The sequence below is a fragment of the Triticum aestivum genome, chromosome 5B, assembly GCF_018294505.1.
Source record: "Triticum aestivum cultivar Chinese Spring chromosome 5B, IWGSC CS RefSeq v2.1, whole genome shotgun sequence".
Taxonomy (NCBI): domain Eukaryota; kingdom Viridiplantae; phylum Streptophyta; class Magnoliopsida; order Poales; family Poaceae; genus Triticum; species Triticum aestivum.
In genome coordinates, this window is record NC_057807.1 from 60,656,337 (window position 1) to 60,680,055 (window position 23,719).

Consider the following 23,719-nt stretch of genomic DNA (forward strand, 5'->3'; position numbering starts at 1 on the left):
TGACAAAAGTAGTATTCGCCTGCGAAAAGCCTCTGGCCGTGACGCTGCAGTGGGCTTGTCGATGTCCTCCGTCCTGCCGTCCTGGTGATCTTGGTCTCGTTGCACTGGAATGGCAACCTTTAGTTGATTCCTCGGGACTCCACACCTGCGGCTTGCCTCCCTTGCACCAAAGAGGAAACCTGCGCTCTGCGCCCGCCTGGCGCCCGCCTGGCCTTGGTCATCATGGCTCACGTCAGTTGAGCCTCACGAGGTAGCTTGCATAGAACTCTCCGTCCTTCAGGAGCCCTCCTGAGGAGGCTGCTTCCTTTGGGGGTCTTGGCATCGCCCGCCTTGCGAGGCTTGGCCCTTGCGAGGGTCTTGTGGTGTTGATATTGATGATGGGCCGTACTAGGTCGTGGATGGAGCCACGTGGTGGGCCGAAGGTAGGCGGGGATGGATACCCCGGAATCCAGGACGCCGACATTCGTATTTTCTTTTTTGTTTCTATAGCGGGGGTCTAGGAAACGCGTTGCTGCTATATTATCTATAGTGCCTCTTATGAACAGACACTACTGCTATGCCTTTCTCCTTTTTTTCCTTTTTCATTTATTTTTATTTACATTTTATTTTTTCCATTCTCCTTTTTCTATTTCTTTCATTTCCATTTACTTTTCTATTTGTTTTTTATTTTATTTTATTTCCATTAGCGGTAGCACTTATCATAGAAAACGCGCTACTACATAGATCCTAGCGGTAGCGTGCTTTTTACAAGCCCGCTACTACTATGTGTAGCCTATCAGTTTAGTAATGGGAATATTAGTAGTAGCGCTTTTACAGGAACACGCGCTACTGCTACATTTTTATCTGTAGCGCCCTTTTCCCGCACGCGCTACTGCTATCTAGCACTAGCGCCCTTTTTTAACCCGCACTACTGCTAAACTTCTATGTATAAGGTTTTCCCTAGTAGTGTTGAACTTTCTGAAATGAGCATCTTGAAAGCGCATTAGTTCAATGAGCTATATGTTGTTAAGTATTAGCAAAACCACACAAGGATTAGTTGCACTTTCATCATGCCTTCCTGTTTTTCAGTACCTATTCCATTCATGATAACATGTTTTAAAATTCAATTATTGTCATTCTGCTCTATCGCAATGCCATCTGCTTAGTTTGTACATCATGCTTCTGAATATCTTATGCATTATTATTCATTAGTATGTACTTCATATGTCTACCATACCAAAAAAAATTACATTGAAGTGTTGTTCTAGTGGTATGTTGCAGTGCCATCTTAGTTTCCAAATCATACACGCATATGTTACCTTGGTGTTTTTCTGTATGTAGTCCGCTAGCATATAGTTTTACATTCAACTAGTGTTTTTTACTCTGTTGTCATGTTGTATCCCTAGCTCTTACATCATACTCCCTCTGTCCGGATTACATGTCGCAGAAATGGATAAAAATGGATGTATCTAGAACTGAAATACGCCTAGACCCATCCATTTATTTTCGGATGGAGGGAATACATGTCAATATGTCACGCCTTTCTATTCTTCAGTACCTATTCCATCTCCCTGTTGTAGCATGTTTTATAATTGAAGCACCATTCTTCTATATAAGGGATGCAAGGGGAAGATGGCTATGTTAGAATCTGAAGGGTTACAACCAAGGTCTTTGCAAAAGATCCAAGCGCCAGGAGATAGTAAACCAACTCCAGTTTTCATAGACACTGCTCCAGCACAGAGAAACCCAACTCCTATTAATAATAAGCAGATTTCAGTGGCCAAAGAACTAGTCCGCTCCAGTCCAGCAAAAATATGTCAAATCCATTCTAAGAAGTGTGTGCGTACCCTCGTATCATGAAATTTTATAGCATTCTGATCATATTTTCTACATGTTTCTTACCCATCTCTCTTTTAGAAAATAGGCTTAACGGATCGAAGACTTTCTGCACTCATATCGTCTTCGAGGAAAGTATCTTGCGAGAATTCTCTGTGCTCCAATGTTGATATAAGTACCTGTTATGTATCACTATATTTTTACATCAGCATGTATTTTGTTAATCGGCATGAATCCAACCTTTATCTGATCTAAATTTAGTTGTAGCAAAATGTATAATTTAAAGGCGACAATGATGATTTTTGTAAGGAAAACTGCCTGGTAGCTTTGCGTATTGAGTTGCATGAGTGTACTATCTCATATCATGCACATTACTGAATTGTAGTGCTGCTCTGGTTGCCCATTCATTCATTGTGTCAATGTTGCTTTCGTATTACCTTACCTCGCTGATGATAGTTGTGCCATATTGTGCTACTTTGGTGTACGCTGGTGTGGTCTGGTTGCCCAAACGTTTGTTGTGTCAATGTTGCTTTCCAATTATCTAACATGGCCAATGATAGCAATGCTAGTGTGTTAATTTGGTGCAGGCAGCTGAAGATAAGAAGACAAACTCTGAAAACAGCAAGGCAACCCCATTGTTTCTTTCCAATAAATCTAGGTCAGGTAATATGGAAATAACTCTTGATTAATCTGTTCAGTTCCCCTCCTAATTTATGTTATGATGCAGTGGTCAAGACACTCTCCACTATCAATAATACAAGCCTGCCAAAATCTCCATCTGAATCTGTTCAGTTTCCTCTGTCTCGAATGCAACAGAAAAAATGTATGTTTGTGAACCAATTACTGACTGAAGCAATGATGGAAATCGTGGAGGAATCAGAGTGCACATTCTTGCACAACAACAACCGATCAATGTTTTCAGAGACAGTGTAGCAAAGAAGGAAGTACTTGCTCACATGCTTATGGGCGTCATCCGCACAGAGGTTGTAGGTTGTAGATCGTTAGGTTCTGTTCATTTATTTGCACTAGCATCAATCTTTGATTTCCCAGTGGATGTAATTTCCTATAATATATGATGGGTGTGCAACGTTTTTCATTGTATGTTGTACCTTTGCTTAGCGTGCCTCACATTCCAGCTAACTGGTCATTAGGAAGCTAAAAAAGCAGTGAAATTATTAGTTAGCATGAACTGTCGTGGACCCTATATGAAGGAAGCAGCCCACTGCCCTTAATGGGCTTCCCTAATGGGCTCTCAGGGGCTAAAATTCTCATAGGCCTTTGATTGATCATTTTTTGTCCTATGCATAATTGCTCATCGTAATGGACTCAAATTATCTAACTGGGCCTACAGACATTTTCGAACTTTAGTGGGCCCATTAAGTTAATGGGTCGTAACCACGCGGAAAGCTCTATTGGGTAGCTATAATTGAAACGGGCTGACAGTTAACGCTCGGCCCTGTTACCTCCCGGGTCGTTAATAGGCCGACATTGAAGCGGGCAACAGGTGGGCCCATTTGATTCACAGACCGTTAACAGGCCTATACAAAGGTTGGCTTACATATGGCCCAACTATACTTTGCGCCTTTAGCAGGCCGAAACAGAAAGCAGGCTCATACTGGACCATCAAGAGCATGGGCCGCTAAGAGGACGAAAGTCAGGTCGTACTGTATATGGCCCAACTGTGTTGTGGGCCTTTAGTAGGCCGAAAGAGAAACCGGGTTGGTATTGGAACATGAAGAGCATTGGTCGTTGAAAGGCCAAAACTCAGGTCCGACTATAAAGTGGCCTAGCTCATTTATGGGCTGGTAATAGGCTAAAAGACACACCAGGCCGGAAATTAGCCCGACATTTAAATGGGTCGCTAAAAGGCCGAAAGACGTACATCCTGAAAATTGGCCCATCCCTTAGATGGGTCGTTAACAGGAAGAAACCACATCGGGCCGACAATGAGCCCAAATATATAGCGGGTTGTTAACAGGATCGAACTGACGATGGGATACAATGGTGTCAAATCGTTAATGGGCCGTTGACGGGCCGAATTGGCACATCTCATATGAGTCGTGGGCTTAAATGCACCAGCCACAAGTAGGCCTTATATGGGTCGGCCTGCTAATTTTTACTGGGCTGGCCTTTTTCTTCGGAATGGGACACTGTTGGTCCTTGCCATGTGCCGACGTATCATAGGTGCCTCCCGTACTATGAGTGGATGACATCTGTCCCAACGCTGAGCCAACACGTGGATCCTCCAGCGAATGAGAATTTTATACATGAGTGGGGAGCTTGGGGTCCTCGAATCTGGGAGGCTGCTTGACATACACCAACTCATTCAAAGGGCCATTAAGAAATGCACTTTTCACATCCATTTGTTGCAATTTAAAGTCATGATGAGATGCATATGCAAGAAACATGCGAATAGAGCCAAGACGTGCAATGGGGGCAAAGGTTTCACTGTAGTCGATGCCCTCGACTTGGGAGTAGCCTTGTGCCACCAATCTTGCCTTGTTTCGAACAACCACATCATTCGCATCTTGCTTGTTCTTGAAGATCCATTTAGTCCCAATGACAATGTTTTCCTCTGTTGGCCTTGGCACTAATTCCCAAAGTTGATTGCGCTCGAAGTTGTTGAGTTCATCATGCTTAGCTTCAAGCCAATCCTCATCAACGAGTGCCTCATGTACCTTTTGGGGTTCAACACACGAAACAAACGCATGATGCTCACAAAAGTTTGACAATTGTTTATGAGTAGGTACCCTTTTTATCAAGCTTCCAAGCACATTCTCCATGACATGTTGTTGACGCTCAAGCTTGGAAGCCACCTTAGCGGCACGACGATCCAAAAGTTCCTCGATGGGCACTTTAGGATCATCTTGCACATCTTGAGCACCGCCTTGAGTTTGCTCTTGATCTTGAGATTGCTCTTGATCTTGAGCTTGCTCTTGACCTTGAGTTTGCTCTTGATCTTGATCGAGCTTGGAGGCATGAACTTGATCTTGGGCATCATTGGTCGTATCACCATCTTCATGGGGTTGATCTTGCCCTTGATCTTGTTCATTGAGTTGAGGGCCTTCACTTTGTTCTTCGGAAGCGTGTGGGTCTCGCGTAGGTGATGGCTCCACTTGAATAGAGCATTGTCCTCCTTCGGCCACAAGGGGTTCCTTAATGGGGGGGGGTATTTGACCAATGCACATTCTTCTTATGGCTTGGGGAGGAATTTCATCACCTACATCACAAATACCACTTTGCTCCACTTGGGAGCCATTATTTTCATCAAACTCCACATTACACGTCTCCTCAATGAGTCCGGTGGACTTGTGACACGGTAAGCATGAGAGTTTGTAGCATAACCAACAAATATGCCCTCTTGAGCTCTAGGTTCGAATTTAGACAAACATACACCTTTCTTGAGAATGAAACACTTACAACCGAACACCCGGAAGTACTTGAGGTTGGGCTTGTTGCCAGTAAGTGTCAAATATGGAGTCTTATTCAAGCCTTTGCGGAGGTAGAGCCTATTGGATGCATGACGTGCGGTGTTGATGGCTTTGGCCCAAAATTTGTAAGGAGATTTGAATTCCGCCATCATGGTCCTTGCCGCATCCATGTCCATCAACGTCTGGTTCTTCCTCTCTGCCATCAACGTAGGGTGTGGCATACTGGTGCTTGATCCTCTCGTCACTAAGAAACTCATCCAAGGTATAGTTCTTGAACTCGGTGTCGTTATCACTTATAATCATCAATATCTTTGCATTATGTTGACATTGAGCTTCATTTGCAAAGTTGATGATGGTTTGTTGAGTCTCACTCTTCCTCTTGAAGAAGTATACCCATGTATATATTGAGTAGTCATCCATAATCACCAAGCAATACTTTCTTCCACCAAGACTATCAAAGGATGGGGGACCAAAGAGATCCATGTGAAGGAACTCCAAGGGCCTCTTCGAATAGATGAGAGTCGAGGGTCGTTGAACCGTTTAATGCAGCTTTCCTTCGATGCACGCACTTCAAGCACGGTATTTGGAAAAACTCACATTTTTTAGTCCATGAATGTGGTCCCCTTTGATAAGACTTTGCAAAGATCTCATATTGATGTGGGCTAGTCGGAGATGCCAAAGCCAACCCACATCAACTTTAGCCATTAGGCAAGTCATGGTCTTAGTGGGTCGCTCCGAAAAGTTCACCACATAGAGACCATTCTCGACATGCCCAACAAGGGCTACTTTAAGAGTCTTGCTCCACAAAAGGGCCACGGTATCAAGATCAAAGATTTTTGCAAAGCCCATAAGTGCAAGTTGACGAATGGAAAGTAAATTGTATGCAAGGGACTCAACAAGCATGACCTTCTCAATAGATAAATCTTGAGAGATGACCACCTTGCCAAGCCCCAATACCTTAGAAGTTGAAGCATCACCGAATTGGACATCGGGGGGCATATATGGAATTGGATGCACATCCACCACCAAGGCATTGCTCCCGGTCATATGATTTGTTGCCCTACTATCAAGAAACCATGAAGCTCCACCGGAAGCAAACTCCTACAAGAGATCAATGCTTGGATTTAGGTACACATTCTTGAATGGGTCCTTTGAGGTTAGTAACAAGGATCTTAGGAACCCAAATAGACCATTCAATGTACTCATAGTAAGAACCAATGAATTTTGCATAAACATGCACATCACTAGCACGACATAGAACACAAGAAGGGTTAAAGTCACTGGCTTTGTTGTTAGGGATGGTTTTCCCCTTCTTGACATTACCACCCACTTCTTCTTCTTCTTCTTCTTCTCATGAGTACCCTCACCCACCTTGACAAAGGTCTCCTTTAGTGGGAGAGGTTGCTTGGTCTTGTTCTTATTCTTCTTTGACTTGGGTGCAAACCCAAGTCCCTCCTTTCCTACAACTTACTTTTGGCTCGTCAAAAGGTCATTGAGGTTCTTTTCACCTTGTATTCATGTCACAAGGCCCTTCTCAAGTTGCTCCTTCAACTTGGCATTTTCCTCCACAAGATGCACATGCTCACAACAAGGGTTAGTAGCACGGGCATTATCAATTAGAACGAAAGGAGGGCAAGTGGAAATCTCCTTGGTTAGCTTCACTTGGAGTTGATCATGAGACTCTTTGAGAGAAGCATGAACACCCTTCAAGACCTTGTGAGCCTTGTCAAGTGTATCAAATTCTTCCTTGAGTCTATCATGGCCAACCCCAAGTGCAACTTTCTCAGATTTAAGCACACGAGTAAGAACAATAGTATGATCAAGAATTTTTTGCAATTTAGCATGATCAACATTGTGTGACTCCTCAAGAGTCAAATGAAGATCTCGCTCTTCCTCGAGAGCAATGGAAAGATCCGCAATCTCATCGACATAGTCACGAATATGCCGCTCCAACTTGGAGATAGTATCCTCATGCGATTCAATGATATCATTGGCCGCACCAAGTTGTTCCAAGAGAGCAACAAAGTGCTTCTTGGACTCACCCTTGATCTTGCTCACAAACTTGGTGAACTCATTCTCATCAACTTCCTCCACCTCACTATCATCAACACAATCTAACAATGAAGGAATAGTAATGATGATGGTTTTGATGTTAGGAGTTACCTTGTTGATATCTTTGGTATGAGGCACTTGTTAATGGCGTTTTCGTTGGGGCGCCAAAGAGAGACACCTTGGAGGGGGATGATGTAGCAATGGAAATGGTTGTCGTTGCCATTCCTTCTCCACTTGTATCTTCCTCATCATCATCGGAGGGGTACTCTTCATGTGCCACCAAGCCCTTTGGAGGAGACTTCTTGGTGAAGTTGTTCTTGCTTGGGAAATACTTGGCTTTGTCTTTGCGAATGAGTTTGCCACCATTGTCTTCCCTCTTCTAGTAAGGGCAATCCACCACAATGTGACTCACATTGCCGTAACTGTAACAAGTCCTTACTTGTTGCTTGTTCTTTGACCCACTTGTGTTATTCTTGGTGAAGTTGGGCCTTGAGTTCCTCTTGTTGCTCCAAAATTGCCTTGACTCAAGAGCCATATGCTCATGGTAAGCATATTTGGTGTCCTCAGGACCACACTCCTCTTCTTCTTACAGAATGGCATTGGACTTCAAAGCAAGGGTGGCAGTGCTTTTCTTTGACCGGACACAAGCAAGAGCATTGTCATCGGTCTTGTTCATGATGTTCATGGCAATAAACTCATCCAAAACTTCACTTGAGGTTAAGGTATGAAAATCCGGCCTTTGACGAATCACGGAGGACATGGCCTTATTGAATGGCATGATGGCCTTGAGATACTTGCGCTTGATCCAAGTGTCATCCGTATCCTTGCTTCCATGGTCTTGGAGAGAAATCGCAAGAGTGGTCACCCTCTGGTAGAGGTCACTCGGATCCTCATCTTCTAGCATCACGAGTTAATCGGCCTCATCAAGGACCACTTCAAAGTTTGATCGTTGGATGCTCGAGCTCCCCTTGTACATAGGAACAATGTGCTCCCAACAATCCTTTGCGCGAGTGAAAGGACGTAAGTGAGATAGATCTCTGGCTAGGACCGCACTTGAAGGATGAACAACACAGAGTGATTGTATTGATTGTCCACTTCTTCTCTTGGGTGAAGTTGTTTGGATCGTGTGGGTAGAAGCCTTTCTCAATGATTGTCCAAAGGTTAGTGCGACTTAAAGCAGTGATTAAAATGAGACTTAATGCGAAAGACCCAATTAGCAAAATCACCCTTAACAAGCTTGGGGGGAGGCCCATAATTATTAGTGCGAGGTGTAGGGACCGGTCCTCCATAGACCAGGGGAGGGGGAACCGAGGCAAAGGTTCCCCTCCCATTCTTGTCAAGACGGGAAGAAACATGGGTACCTTTAGCCTCTTCCTTACCAGAATTGGCCTCCGACTCCGATGCGGTGGGATTGACCACAAGCAAAGGATCGGGAGAAGCTTTCAACCCCTCAAGCAGTTCTTTTATCATGGACTTGACTTCGGTCGTCATAGACGTCTTAAGTGAAGCCATAGCTTCATTTAATTTGTCTTGTGTGATTGAAGTCAACTCCACGGCCTTAGGCACTTCCTCCCCGGTGTCAACCATACTCTTCGGTTGGTGAAACCCTTAATAAAGAGACGAGGCTCTAATACCAATTGAAAGGCTCGATATAGTTGACTAGAGGGGGGTGAATAGGAAACTTCCAATTTTTAGCCTTTCTTAACAAATTAGGTTAAGCAACACATAGGTTGTCTAGATGTGCAACTAGGTGAGCAACCTATATGATGCAAACAACAACAATAGCAAGTGCTAGCAAAGGATACAACACAACAATAGCTTGCACAAAGTAAAGGTAAGATATAACCACAAGTGGAGCCGGTGGAGACGAGGATGTGTTACCGAAGTTCCTTCCCTTTGAGGGGAAGTACGTCTCTGTTGGAGCGGTGTGGAGGCACAATGCTCCCCAAGAAGCCACTAGGGCCACCGTATTCTCCTCATGCCCTCACACAATGCGAGATGTTGTGATTCCACTAGTGGTGCCCTTGAAGGCGGCAACCAGACATTTACAAACAAGGTTAGGGCTCTCTCCACAACCAAATTGGAGGCTCCTAACGAACCACAGAGCTTCACCACAATGGAATGTGGCTCCGGGGTGACCTCAACCGTCTAGGGTGCTCAAACACCCAAGAGTAACAAGATCTACAAGGGATTAGTGGGGGAATCAAATTTATCTTGGTGGAAGTGTAGATTGGGGCCTTCTCAACCAATCCCTAGAAAATCAACAAGTTTGATTGGCTAGGGAGAGAGATCGGGCGAAAATGAGCTTTGGAGCAACAATGGAGCTTGGGGAAAAAGAGGTAAGTCTTCTTGGGGAAGAAGACCCCCTTTTATAGTGGGGGGGGACAAATCCAACCGTTATGCATCTCACAGCCCGCAGATGAGCGGTACTACCGCTCTCACGAGAAGTACTACCGCACTTTATAGGATGTACAGGACAAAGAAGAACAGGGAAAAGCAGAGGGCCGGGCAGTGGTAGCCGCAGTAGTAGGGGTCGTACTACCACCTAAACTACCGTTGCTACATCCGCCAATTTTCTAGGGATAAACGAGAAGCGTGTTACTAACCCGATGGAACCACCGTAGATCCCGACACAAAAAATCGAGGTCCCAGCCACGAGAAGTACTGCGAGCGGTGGTCATAGTGGTACTACTGCCTATAGGCGGTACTATCGTTGCAGCCAGCAGTACTACTGCTTGTGGCTCTGCTCCACTATTTCAATGCAAACGGAGGACAACTCCAACAAAGCGGAAGGGGTAGTAGGGTTCAAGAAGAATGTGTACATGTTGATTCCACCCAAAGCTTTCCGATGCGGACCCCCTCTTGATAGTACGGTTTTCCCTATGACTCAAGTACACCAGAAAAGAAATGCGGGAAAGTAAACCATCTCCTCTTGAAACTCCGAGGGGAACGAATCGTCTTGTGCCATATGCTTGATAGTATGAAAAGCTCAGTGCACACGATTAGTCCGCAAACATGTTGTCATGAATCACTAAAACCACTTAGGGAGAAATATTCCCTAACAATGATCAACAACGGGTTTAGCATCAGGTTCCATGTTAATCTTGTGCTGATAGAGAGAGGGACTAATGCCCTTAAGATCATCAAGAGTATACCCAATAGCAGCACTGTGGAGGATATAGCTACTGAGTATAAACCGGCCAGGAGGGTCCGGTTCACCCTTGATTATGTTAAAGCCCATGAAGATCCAGAAGATGGCGCTTTACTAAAGAAGCATATAAGCCCGAAGCCCAAAGGCGGATTAGGGCCCATAGTGGTTGTCGGTGTCAAAACCGGCGGATCTCGGGTAGGGGGTCCCGATCTGTGCGTCTAGGCGGATGGTAACAGGAGACGAGGGACACGATGTTTTTACCCAGGTTCGGGCCCTCTTGATGGAGGTAAAACCATACGTCCTGCTTGATTAATATTGATGATGTGGGTTACAAGAGTAGATCTACCACGATCAAGGAGGCTAAACCCTAGAAGCTAGCCTGTGGTATGATTGTTGTTCGTCCTATGGACTAAGGCCATCCGGTTTATATAGACACCGGAGAGGGCTAGGGTTACACAGAGTCGGTTACAAAGGTAGGAGATCTACATATCCGTATCGCCAAGCTTGCCTTCCACGCCAAGGAAAGTCCCATCCGGACACGAGACAAAGTCTTCAATCTTGTATCTTCATAGTCTTGGAGTCCGGCTGATGATGATAGTTCGGCTATCCGGACACCCCCTAGTCCGGAACTCCCTCAGTAGCCCCTGAACCAGGCTTCAATGACGACGAGTCTGGCGCGCATATTGTCTTCGGCATTGCAAGGCGGGTTCCTCCTCCGAATAATTTTATAGAAGATTGTGAACACCAGGATAGTGTCCGGCTCTGCAAAAATAAATTCCACATACCACCGTAGAGAGAATAGTATTACACAAGATCAATCTGCTAACGTATTCCGTGGCGTGACGTCACACCACTTCCAAGCCTTTACTCGAATTGTTTTTATTGTTCCACCTCAGCGCGTTTAGCGAGGCGGTTTCCTTGGCACGTCTTGTCGAAGCAGAGATCGTGTCCCCTTATTCTGGGATTCCCATCAATACGGACGTGGGTAACCCAACCGTGCCATTAATTGTGACGCTTGGGAGATAAGCGAGTTTTACCAGGCCGGTGGGGACGCGTGTTTCCGTCCGCCCATATAAGGGGATAAAGATCCAACCTTTTTACCTGCGCCTTGTTCCTCCTTGGCTTATCCATCTCTGCGAACTCGAGCTCCAGCGCCCAAGTCCACACTTCTCACCTCAACCTTCTCCAACTATGTCCGGAGCGGGAGGCAAGTGGATGGCCTCCTCCGTCACGGAGGCGCAGATCCAGAAGCTGCGCGACGCCGGATACTTGTCCAGCGACATCGTGCATCGGCTCCCCGACGAGGGAGAGCTCATCCCCACCCCCAGGCCCCATGAGAGGGTAGTGTTTCTTCCCCATTTCCTCCGCGGACTGGGCTTCCCACTTCATCCCTTTGTCCGGGGGCTCATGTTCTACTACGGCATGGATTTCCATGATTTGGCCCCGAATTTCATCCTCAACATCTCGGCGTTTATCGTCGTGTGCGAGGCCTTCCTCTGCATCCAGCCCCACTTCGGCTTGTGGCTCAAGACCTTCAGTGTCAAGCCGAAGGTTGTGAAGGGCAGCCAAGCGGAGTGCGGAGGCGCCATGGTGGGCAGGATGCCCCACGTTACGTGGCTGGAAGGCACTTTCGTGGAAACCATCAAGGGGTGGCAATCGGGGTGGTTCTACATCACCGAGCCGCGTGACGCCGATTGGGAAGCGGCCCCCGAATTCAGATCCGGCATCCCTACACGGCTCACCTCCTGGAAAGAGAGTGGCCTGATCTGGGGGAATTCGGAGGAGCTGACCGGACTCCAAGCCTGTATCTAGAAGCTGGTGGACAAGAAGCTCAAGCTTGTCAACGTAGTCCAGGTCATACTCATCCACCGGATTCTCCCGTGCCAACGACGGGGTTTCAACATGTGGGAGTTCGATCCGGCGCAGCACCAGACCCTGAGCGGGCTCTTCGACACTATGTACGAAGATGTCTGGAAGGTGCTGTTCAAGGGCGCCGAAGCTCCCGCATCCGCTACCGAAGATCGCGGATTCCGCTCGCAGCGTCCGGCTGACGAGGTAAGTGATTTTGCCACTTATTTTCCATAGTTTGACTCTATGCAGGATCTAAACTCCCTTTACCTTTGACAGGACTGGCTAGCGAAGGCCGAACAGACTATCTGTCCGGCCCCATTGCCAGAGGACCCAGCGGACGCCCGCCTAACGGGGCTGCTGGCTCCGGCACCCCACGTGGTGCCAGAGAAGAAGGCCAAGAAGAAGGCCACGGGGACTCAGAAGAGTTCCCGTTTTCAGGTGCTATCGGATGATGAATCCGAGGCTGACTCCTCCCACCAAGGCAAGGAGGAGAAGAAAGCCTCTCCCCCAGCGGGGCGGAGGGAAGAAAAGGAAGGCCTCCCCAATAAGGGAGGCCGAAGGGTCCAAGAAGGGGAAAACTCTTCCCCCGGACCGCTCCGCCAATGCCAGTGACGACGACGAGGACTGGCCTCCAAGGGCCAAGCCCCTGGCGAGATCGTAAGTATCCAGACTCCCGAATAACTTCAAGGTTTTTTCTTTTCGCCACATAATGTCTTTCTAATGCCGCATGCAACCCTGCAGTCCGCCCAAGGATGATCTTCCCGTTTCGTCGAGCGGGTCCTTGGTTGCGTTGGATATGGATTCCCTTCCGACTGCCTCCACCCCCCGTGCCACGAACGACGCCGAGGTGGGGTCCCAGGAAGGGACCTACCAGGAGGAGGAGGCCCCGGAGGTGTCGCAGGACAACCTCCCGGACTTTGCACCGGACTCAGCCCTGGAGGCCATAGTGGCTCCGGAGTCCGGCGGGCGACCCCTTCGTAAGAAGGGCAAGACCGCGACGCCGGCTGCCTCCGTCCAACCGGAGGTGCCGGACAATTTGCTGGAGGCGCTCAATGGCACCTCCATCAAAGAGGAACACCGCACTGTTATGAGTGCGGTGATTCAGAAGGTTCAGCTCGCCAAGAGCGGGCTGACCGAAGCCTGCAGCAGCCTTCTAATAGGCTTTGAGGTAAGAATTTCAATATATGTAAAATGGTACCGCATAGACAGTAGCCCCTGATGCTCGGTTCGGTGTTCGGAAAGAAAAGCCGGACTAAGGATCTTTAGAAAGATAAACGCAGGAGTAATGAAAATATGTCAATATGGGATTGCAGGCTGTGCTGCTGACCTCCGCCGCACTGACTGCGGAGGTCAATACGTTGAAGGAAAACCTCGAGCGGTCCGAGAACGAGCTCGGCCGTGCCAAGAAGCAGCTGGAGGAGAAAGAAGGTGAGTAATACCTTATGAAAATTGTACCTTACAGAAAAGGATTTGGTTGCAAGAAAAATGACAAGGATAACTTGGGTATTGCAGGGGCCACTAACGAGGTGGCGGCCCTGAAGGAGGCTGTGGCCGCGGCCGAATGCAATTCGGCCGCGGAGCGCACCGAGCGAGAGAGGCAGGAGGCGCGGGTGGCGGAGGTACAGCAAGAGCTCCAGGATCTCGTGAAAAAACATGAGAGCTTGGAGCGTGACTTGAAGACTCGAGAGTCTGAGCTTGCAACGGCTCTTGAGAGTGCCAAAGCCGCTAAGGCCGAAGCCTACAAGGCCCTCCAGGAGATTGAGGCGGTGAAGGAAACAGCAGTGGATAAGGCATTTTTCATGCAAAGTAAGCATGTGAGTGTTAATTACCTGTTGCTTACCCGAATTCGGAGCTCTCCAGGAGCATTCGTAGATCTTCCTCGCAGCGTGTCCGATGCTGCCGCGTTCTACCGGGCCGAGGAGGGGAGCTTGATGGAGAAGGTCTTCTGGTCTCAGTATGCTGAGGCCGGACATCCGGTGCCCCTTAGCAACCAGCTGAAGCAGCTGGTCGAGCTCCACAAGGCGGCCGAACAGGCCATGAAGGGCCTCATAGTTCGGCTGTGGCCTAAGGAGGCTGTGCCTGGGAGCTACTTCGGCCTGGTGCGGCGGCTGGTGGATGCGTGCCCGTGGGTTGAAGTTATCAAGCACTCCGCCCGTATTGAGGGTGCCCGTCGGGCCCTTGCCCGCGCAAAGGTGCACTGGGGCAAGATGGATGCCCAAAAGCTTGTGACGGACCCCCCCACCAGAGGGCAAGGAGAATCGCATGCCCGAGATGTATTATAAGAGTGTGCTGAAGGGCGCCCGCACTATTGCGGGTGAGTGCTCCAAAGATGTAATATTTGAGTAGACTCGCATTTTGTTATCCTGTGCGCTGAAAACTTGGTTCATATGCGCTAAGCAACGCTTGTTAATTTAAAATATTACCTTCTGTGCGGCTGTTTATCAAATCTGAGAGATGGCAAGTCATCGGCTTCAGCCCCCAGGCCACGAGTGCTGGGGTGTTCGGGATAAACTCGAGCGCTCTTGTTCCCATTTTTGGGTCCATCTAGGGAGGCGCTCGACACGGCGAACAAGGCAACCGGACTTATAATGCTTGAACACTCTCACTTAGCCATAGAATTATATAATTTTAAATTTCGGCGAAGCCCCTAGTCTTCGGAAGGCCGAATTTGGGGCGCTATCCACGCCTTGGCCGGACAGTATCCGGCTCCTCGCTCTAAGCGGCATAAGTCTTTAAGGACTCACAAAAAACCTCTCGAACAGCGACCGGCTCTCGCCTCATCATGATGGTCAGTTTTAGCTTTCTCCACTGAGGCATTAACCCAGCTCAACTGGGGCGCAATTGCAGTGGTTCTCCCAGTGCTACCTTAGCCGATATAACGGAACGTAAGGTACCAAAACATGGGAGCCGGGCAAACCCAACTATTGACCCAAGACATGATTCGGAGCCGATGCATATAGTGCTATAAGTTCGGGGTGCCGCACTTGTGAAAGTGTTTGGACTCATCACACCATAATGCGGGAAACATAAGCCCCTGGTGTATATTAGCCGTACCAAAGTGTACGGATGCAACATGCCGTGAATGAACATATGTATGAACAAGAAATGCAATTATAAGCAAAAAGGTGCTGCATTGTTTTATTCAATAACTGCTCCTACGAATGCAGAACGATACAAATAGTGCGATAAGCAAGGTATGGGACTGTTAAACATGTCCCCCTCCAGGGGTAGGCTGCAGATTGGTGTATAAAAATGCTCGTAATGGAGACCACCTGTATATTCGTTGTAGCCTTTATCGTTCCCTGGCTGTTGCATCGTGAGTTCGGCAGGTCTGCTGCCGGACAGGGCCTCTGACAAACGGGGTCCTGTGGGTAAGAAATAAAAGGTAAAAAGAAAAGAAAAAAGAACGACACACTTCAGAGCCCCTGGTGTGGTTGAGCCGCAGTCTGGGTTCATCGTGGTCGTGCCACTCCCCCCATGCCCATGGTATCTTTAGAGCGTAATGGTGTATGCGAAGGACCTGCTTTGACGTTTCGCAGGAGCTGGGGTTGGGGCCGCACTACTACGCGTGCTCGGAACGTGCCAGGGGGTCTTGTTGTAAGTTACTCCGGGCGCGCTTAGCTGTGTCTGGCCGCTTAACGGCCGGACTCGAGAATTGCCTTAAGAGGCTGCATTGCACTTCTGCCGCGAGAGCCGCTGTATGTTCCTCTGTGTGGAGAGAACGTTCAGTGTTTCCGTTAACCGTGATGACTCCTCTAGGGCCTGGCATCTTGAGCTTGAGGTATGCGTAGTGCGGCACCGCGTTGAACTTTGCAAACGCGGTACGTCCGAGCAAGGCATGATAGCCGCTACGGAACGGGACTATGTCGAAGATTAAGTCCTCACTTCGGAAGTTATCCGGGGATCCGAAGACCACTTCCGGTGTAATTGAGCCTGTACAATTGGCTTCTACACCTGGTATGACGCCTTTAAAGGTCGTTTTGGTAGGTTTAATCCTTGAGGGGTCTATGCCCATTTTGCGCACTGTATCCTAGTAAAGCAGGTTCAGGCTGTTGCCGCCGTCCATCAGGACTCTGGTTAGGTGAAATCCATCGACGATTGGGTCTAAGACCAGTGCGGCGAATCCGCCGTGGCGGATGCTGGTGGGGTGGTCCCTTCGGTCAAAAGTGATCGGGCAGGAGGACCATGGATTGAACTCCGGGGCAACTGGCTCCATCGCGTAGACATCCCTGAGTGCACGCTTCCGCTCCCTTTTGGGTATGTGCGTTGCGTATATCATGTTCACCGTCCGCACCTGTGGGGGGAAACCCTTCTGTCCTCTATTGTCCGGCGGTTGGGTCTCGTCCTCGTCATCACTATGCAGCCCCTTGTCATTGTTTTCGGCAATTAACTTGCCTGCCTGCTTGAATACCCAACAGTCCCTGTTGGTATGGTTAGCTGGCTTTTCGGGGGTGCCGTGTATCTGGCACAAGCGGTCGAGTATTCGGTCCAAATTGGACGGACCCGGAGTAGTTCGTTTGAATGGCTTTTTCCGCTGACCGGGTTTAGAGCCTCTGAATCCGGCATTGACTGATGTATTCTTACCATTGTCGCCGTTAATGCGGCGTTTGTTTTTGTTACGATGCTGCCTGCCATTTCGGTCCTTGAAATCCGGACTGCCGGAATTTTTGCTGAGGTTGTTGCTGCATGCTAGCCAGCTGTCCTCACCCGCGCAGAAGCGGGTCGTGAGTGATGTGAGGGCTGCCATGGATTTCGGCTTTTCCTGTCCCAGGTGTCGGGCAAGCCACTCGTCGCGGATGTTATGCTTGAAGGCCGCGAGTGCCTCCGCATCCGGACAGTCGACGATTTGGTTTTTCTTGGTTAGGAACCGTGTCCAGAATTGTCTGGCCGATTCATCTGGCTGCTGAATTATGTGGCTTAGGTCATCAGCGTCTGGTGGTCGCACATAAGTGCCTTGGAAGTTATCGAGGAATGCGGCTTCCAGGTCCTCCCAACTCCCAATTGACTCTGCTGGCAAGCTGTTGAGCCAATGTCGGGCTGGTCCTTTAAGCTTGAGGGGGAGGTATTTGATGGCGTGAAGATCGTCACCGCGGGCCATGTGGATGTGAAGGAGATAATCTTCGATCCAAACCGCGGGGTCTGTTGTGCCATCATAAGATTCAATATTGACGGGTTTAAACCCTTCGGGGATTTGATGATCCATTACTTCATCTGTGAAGCATAGTGGGTGTGTGGCGCCTCTGTACTGGGCGATATCACGACGGAGCTCAAGGGAGCTTGGTCTATTTTGTTCGGCCCGGCCGGACTTACTATGTCTGGTGCGACGGTTGTCATCACGTATCGTGGGACGCCCACGTGATCCATAGATCGATCTTGATTGTCTTGCCTTATCCTCCAATATATCTCGCAAGTCCGGAGTGTTCCCCTGTGGCCGTGTGCTTTTTGAGCGATGTCGGGGTACGGGTCTAGTGAAGGGCCTAGAGGCCTCTCTGTCGTGACCACGGGGTGGTCGGTCAGCCGTATTGTCTCCTGGTGATGCGGGTTTGTACGCCTCCTCCTCTAATTGGGGGAGCAGCTTGCGTTTAGGGTAGCTTTTGGAGGGGCGTTCGAGCTCATGCTCTTCGGCCGCGAGGACTTCAGTCCATCTGTCAGCTAGCAGATCCTGGTCAGCTCTAAGTTGTTGCTACTTTTTCTTGAGGCTGTTCGCCGTGGCCATGAGCCTGCGTTTAAAACGCTCTTGTTCGACGGGATCCTTGGGCACGACGAATTTGTCATCGTCGAGGCTCGCTTCGTCTCCGGAGGGAGGTGTATAATCCTTTGCCTCTTCTTCTGCCGCCCCTTCATAAGGGCTGGCGTCTCCGTCCTCCTGCGCTGCATCTTGCTGGAGTGGGTTGTCTTCAGCACTGTCCGGTGTATTATTGTCTCCGGTGCTAGAGTCTTCATTCTTGCTATGGCGGGATTTAGAGCGGCGCCGCTGACGCCGGCACTTGGGCTGCTTTTTGGAGGGGTCATCCTCCTCTGTTCCTTCGCCATTCCCATCTTTTGGGATATCCTCCATGTATATGTCATATGATGAGGTGGCTGTCCAGTGCCCCGTAGGCGCTGGTTCTTGGTCGTCTCCGGCATCGTCGTCCATACCGTCGATGTCCTCGGAGTCGTAGTCTAGCATGTCGGTTAAATCATCGACAGCGGCTACCAAGTGGGTGGTGGGTGGGCTTTGAATTTCTTCGTCGTCCGCATCCCAACTGTCCTGATCGCAGTCCGGCCAGGACTCTCCTGATAACGAGAGATACTTTAGCGAACTCAAGATGTCGCCGAAAGGTGAGTGTTGAAAGATGTCCGCCGCGGTGAACTCCATGGTCGGCGCCCAATCAGATTCGATCGGGGGGCGTGGGAGGTTCAGAGTCCGGCGAGGAGTCCGGCACCTCGGAGTCACGAGCTTTATGAGGGACAAAGTCAGTGTTCGGCTCTATCGCCGTAGAGGCTGCAGCCTCCGAGGCGGTGTCTAGGCATCCGTCCTCGATCTGCGCAGCTGGCTCCGAATCGAAGATCAGAGCGGTTTCGAGTGCGGCCTCCAGGGTACTGTCCGGCTGCAGAGCTAAATCATGCTCGTCGCGATAGTGCGGCACGCTCGGCTGTGGCTCGAGTCCATCAAGGATCAAGTCCCCGCGGATGTCAGCCGTGAAGTTCAAGCTTCCAAATCTGACCTGACGGCCAGGGGCGTAGCTTTCGATCTACTCCAGTTGGCCAAGCGAATTGGCCCGCAGTGCAAAGCCGCCAAATACGAAGATTTGTCCGGGGAGGAAGATCTCACCCTGGACTGCGTCGTTGATGATGATTGAAGAAGACATCGAGCCTATCGATGACGACACAGAGGAACTCTCAATGAAAGCACCAATGTCGGTGTCAAAACCGGTGGATCTCAGGTAGGGGGTCCCGATCTGTGCGTCTAAGAGGATGGTAACAGGAGACGAGGGACTGATGTTTTTACCCAGGTTCGGGCCCTCTTGATGGAGGTAAAACCCTACGTCCTGCTTGATTAATATTGATGATGTGGGTTACAAGAGTAGATCTACCACGAGATCAAGGAGGCTAAACCCTAGAAGCTAGCCTATGGTATGATTGTTGTTCGTCCTATGGACTAAGGCCATCCGGTTTATATAGACACCGGAGAGGGCTAGGGTTACACAGAGTCGGTTACAAAGGTAGGAGATCTACATATCCGTATCGCCAAGCTTGCCTTCCATGCCAAGGAAAGTCCCATCCGGACACGGGATGAAGTCTTCAATCTTGTATCTTCATAGTCTTGGAGTCCGGCCGATGATGATAGTTCGGCTATCCAGACACCCCCTAGTCCGGAACTCCCTCAGTGGTAAACCGCCATGACTACGTAAACTTGTATTATAAGTTAGGAAAGGAGAGACCGAGCCAGACACTTTGTATGAGTCGGCCTCGGGACTCTGTAACCCGGCCGGGCGTCAACCTGTGTATATAAAGGGGCGACCCGGCGGCAGTTTAGGGATAACAGACAACAACTCGAGACTCAGGCAAGCATATTCCGCTCCCTGATCATCGAAACCCAATCAATCCCATCACAAACTAGATGTAGGCTTTTACCTTCATTGAAGGGGCCGAACTAGTATAACTCTCATGTCCCTTGTCCGGTTTAACCCCTTCAAGCTAACCCGTTGCGATGGCTCCACGACTAAGTCCCTTCACTAGGACATTTGACGTGATAATTCCACGACAGTTGGCGCCCACCATGGGGCTATCGCACGATGGTGTCAAGTTCTTGAAGGGCTGCTCTGAAGGACTTAAGGGGTACGTGATCGGCCGGATGACCAAAAGTCGTCGCGGCAAACTTTACATCGACGATGAAGGATGGGGCCCTGAGGCCGGCTCAATCGAGTACGGGTACCGGGTCCCCTTCGGCGGAATTCACGTCTTCATTGGCAAGATCGGCGAACCGGGTCCTGAGCCGGACATCTACACCGACCTCGTCGAGACGGCTCAGCGTGCGAGTCCAGCCCGGGTTACGCCCGCCGTGAAGCGTGCGTTCGTAGGATGCGTCCATGGGATCGGATCTAAACCGGTGTCTGAAGGCAACACAGTGGTATATTCCGATGGCGAGTCATCCACTGGTGAAACCGAGTCCTTGTACCAGATTCATGACGGTATGCCCGAGGGATATTTCGATGGCAACAGTATTCCGGACCTCCCTGAAGCGCCGAGCTGGGTTGCTATTTACATGGCCGGCACGCAACCTGTGTTACAGTCTTCATCGACCGCAGCAATGACTACCGGATCAGCGGCCGCGGAAGGTACCTCAGCGCGCTGGCCGGCGCAGGTTCTCTCCGGTTTAATGGACGCTTGGGAAACCTTGTTAACTGCGACGGTCACCCTGGATATGCAGAATCAGCACAATGCGGAAGTTGCGAGGCTGAAGGAGCAGATTACGCAGGCTAAGGCGGACCTGGTGGCTGAGGATAGTAGGATGGCTGAGGAACAGGCCGCTTTGAATGCTCAAGCACAGCAGATACAAGCTCAGAATTACCGGCTCATGCTGGACCGGACCGCGTCAGAGGAGGTGTTACGAAGGAAGTATCGGTCGCGCCTAGCGCCGGTTTACGAAGGGTTAAATCTCTTTCAGACCCCAGGCGTTGGGCCAAGCAATCCGGAAGCCGCAGACCGAGCCGAAGCACCGAGGATCGCCCCGGATCAGCCACGGGCAACGGAACTACCCTGACAGACAGTTAACCTGCCACAGTATGTGCCTACACCACCGGGTCACTTTTCGAGCCCCCTGGATAACATGATTGATGCGGCTTCACGCTTGGCAGCCATTCCAATGGAAGGAGATTCAATAGAGGCGGTTGAGACACGGCGGGCGAGAGATCTTCTTCAAACCGACGTAGTGCAGCAACAGGCTTATTCATATAGTCGGGACAAGATCCATTCAACCCCCCGTCCGAGCCCAAGTTATAGCAGGCGGGTGGACGAACCAGAGGTGTCCAGCAGCGCGCGACGTTGCAATGCTCAGGAGGTAGTGGACCATGGCAGGGCTCGAAGGGATGGTGCTTTGGATCGTTATCAACCCGCCCCGGTTCAGCCAACAGTGTCGGTTGACAGAGGCACCGGGCTTGCTTTCAGTTCCTGGGGAGTATCGTGCCTTATTCCGGCTCTCCGTAACGTGCGTCTGCCCAAGGATTTTAAGGGACCGCGCAAGGTGCCTAACTATACGGCGGATCAGCCGCCTGAGGCGTGGGTCGAGACTTATGAGATGGAAATGGAGATGCTAGATGTGGATGAAGCAGCTTGTGCAAAGTACTTCACGATGATGTTGGAAGGACCAGCCCGCACTTGGTTGAAAAATCTACCAGCTAATTCCATCGAGTCATGCGATCAGTTGAAGGCCCGGTTTATAGCCAATTTTAAGGATACGTGCAAACAGCCCATGTCCATTATAGATCTGGATGCTTGCGTTCAGGGTGAGAACGAGTCCACAACTCATTGGGTGTGTCGGGTCTCAGAAGTTTTGCACTCGTTCGACCGGATTAATGCTGGCCAAGCAATTATCACGCTGGAACGTAATTGCCGGTTTAAGTCATTGAAGGAGAAGTTGGGACGGCTCAAGCGCCATTGCAATGACCTGGGAACCCTCATGGCAGCCTTGGTAAAATACGCCGATTCTGATAATACCAAGGATCCCGATTCTGATAATGAGAAACCGGAGAAGGGAAAGAGGAATGGTGGTGCGAAGGGACAGCAGCACAACTAGGGAGGCCATGGGAATAATGGTAAGCGTAAAGCAGATTCAGATTTTGTGGCTAATGCTAATGTGCAGCGTCGTAGGGGTAAACCGCCCCAGCGTGGTGGGGCGATGAATCTGGAGCGCTTGTTGAATCAGCCATGTCCAAAGCATGGAACCAAAGAAGTCCATGCAACACATCTCTGGAAGGATTGCAACATCATGAAGGAGTTCAAAAATTCTGATCTCTTCCGGTATGATCAGGGCCCGTCGGGCAGTTCAGGTCTTGGTTTTCATGGTGGCGGCGGTTCAAGCTCTGGGTTTCAGAATAATCATAGTAACCAGAACAACCAAGGTGCCAATAACCAATAGAGTGGTCAAGGGAATCAGCAACAGTCGGGTTACCAGAGTCACCCGAAGCAGCTGAATGGTGGGCAATATCATGTATTCACCACTAGTCTATGCAAGCGTGATCTGAAGCTGCATAAAAGGGTAGTCAATGCGGTTGAACCGGCAGTTCCACGCTATCTGCGGTGGTTGGAACAACCTATCATGTGGAGTAGGGAGGATCATCCGCCCCGGGTTGACAATCCGGGTCAGCTAGCTCTGGTGGTGGCACCTCAGGTGGGAGGTTACAAGTTCACCAAAGTACTCATGGATGGAGGAAGCAGTACTAACATTCTATATTATGAGACGTTTCGTCGAATGGGTTTGACAGATAAGAATCTTAAACCGTCCAATACTGTGTTCCATGGCGTGGTACCAGGAAAGTCAGCATATCCAGTGGGCAAGATTGCCTTGGAAGTTGTGTTTGGGGATGAACATGATTCCCAGTCTGAGACATTGACTTTTGAGGTGGTGAGAATCCAGAGCCCGTATCACACACTGTTCGGACGACCGGCTTATGCAAAATTCATGGCCAGGCCTTGTTATATTTACTTGCAGCTCAAGATGTCGGGTCACAAAGGAACCATCACGGTTCATGGAAGTCGAAAAATCGCTTTGGATTGCGAATAGAGTGATGCGGCTTACGCTGAGTCGGTTTGTGCTACAGAGGAGTTAAAGTTTTACAAGGAGAATGTTGATCCGGATGACATGACCCCTCTGAAGAAGCCCACCACTGAGCATGACCCAACCCTACACTTCAAACCGGCTGACGAGACGAAGCTTGTTGACTTTGTACCTGGCGATTCATCCAAGCAGTTCAGCATCAGCACCAATCTGGATCCAAAATAGGAAAGCGCGCTCATCGAGTTCATCCGTGAGAACCGGGACATCTTTGCATGGAAGCCTTCTGACATGCCAGGTGTACCGAGGGAACTCGCTGAGCACACTCTTAATATTGATCCGAAGTTTAAACCGGTCAAGCAATTTCTTCGTCGCTTTAATGAAGAGAGACGCAAGGCAATTGGGGAACAGGTAGCCCGGCTGTTGGCTGTTGGGTTTATCGTTGAAGTGTTTCATCCTGAATGATTGGCTAATCCGGTGCTGGTTCTTAAGAAAAACGGGACTTGGCGTATGTGTGTGGACTATGGCTTGCCCGGCCGATCCTTTTGCTCTCCCGCGTATTGATCAGATCATTGATGCGACGACGGGTTGTGGGCGCCTGAGTTTTTTGGATGCTTACTCAGGGTACCATCAGATCAAAATGGCAGTTAAGGACCAGGAGAA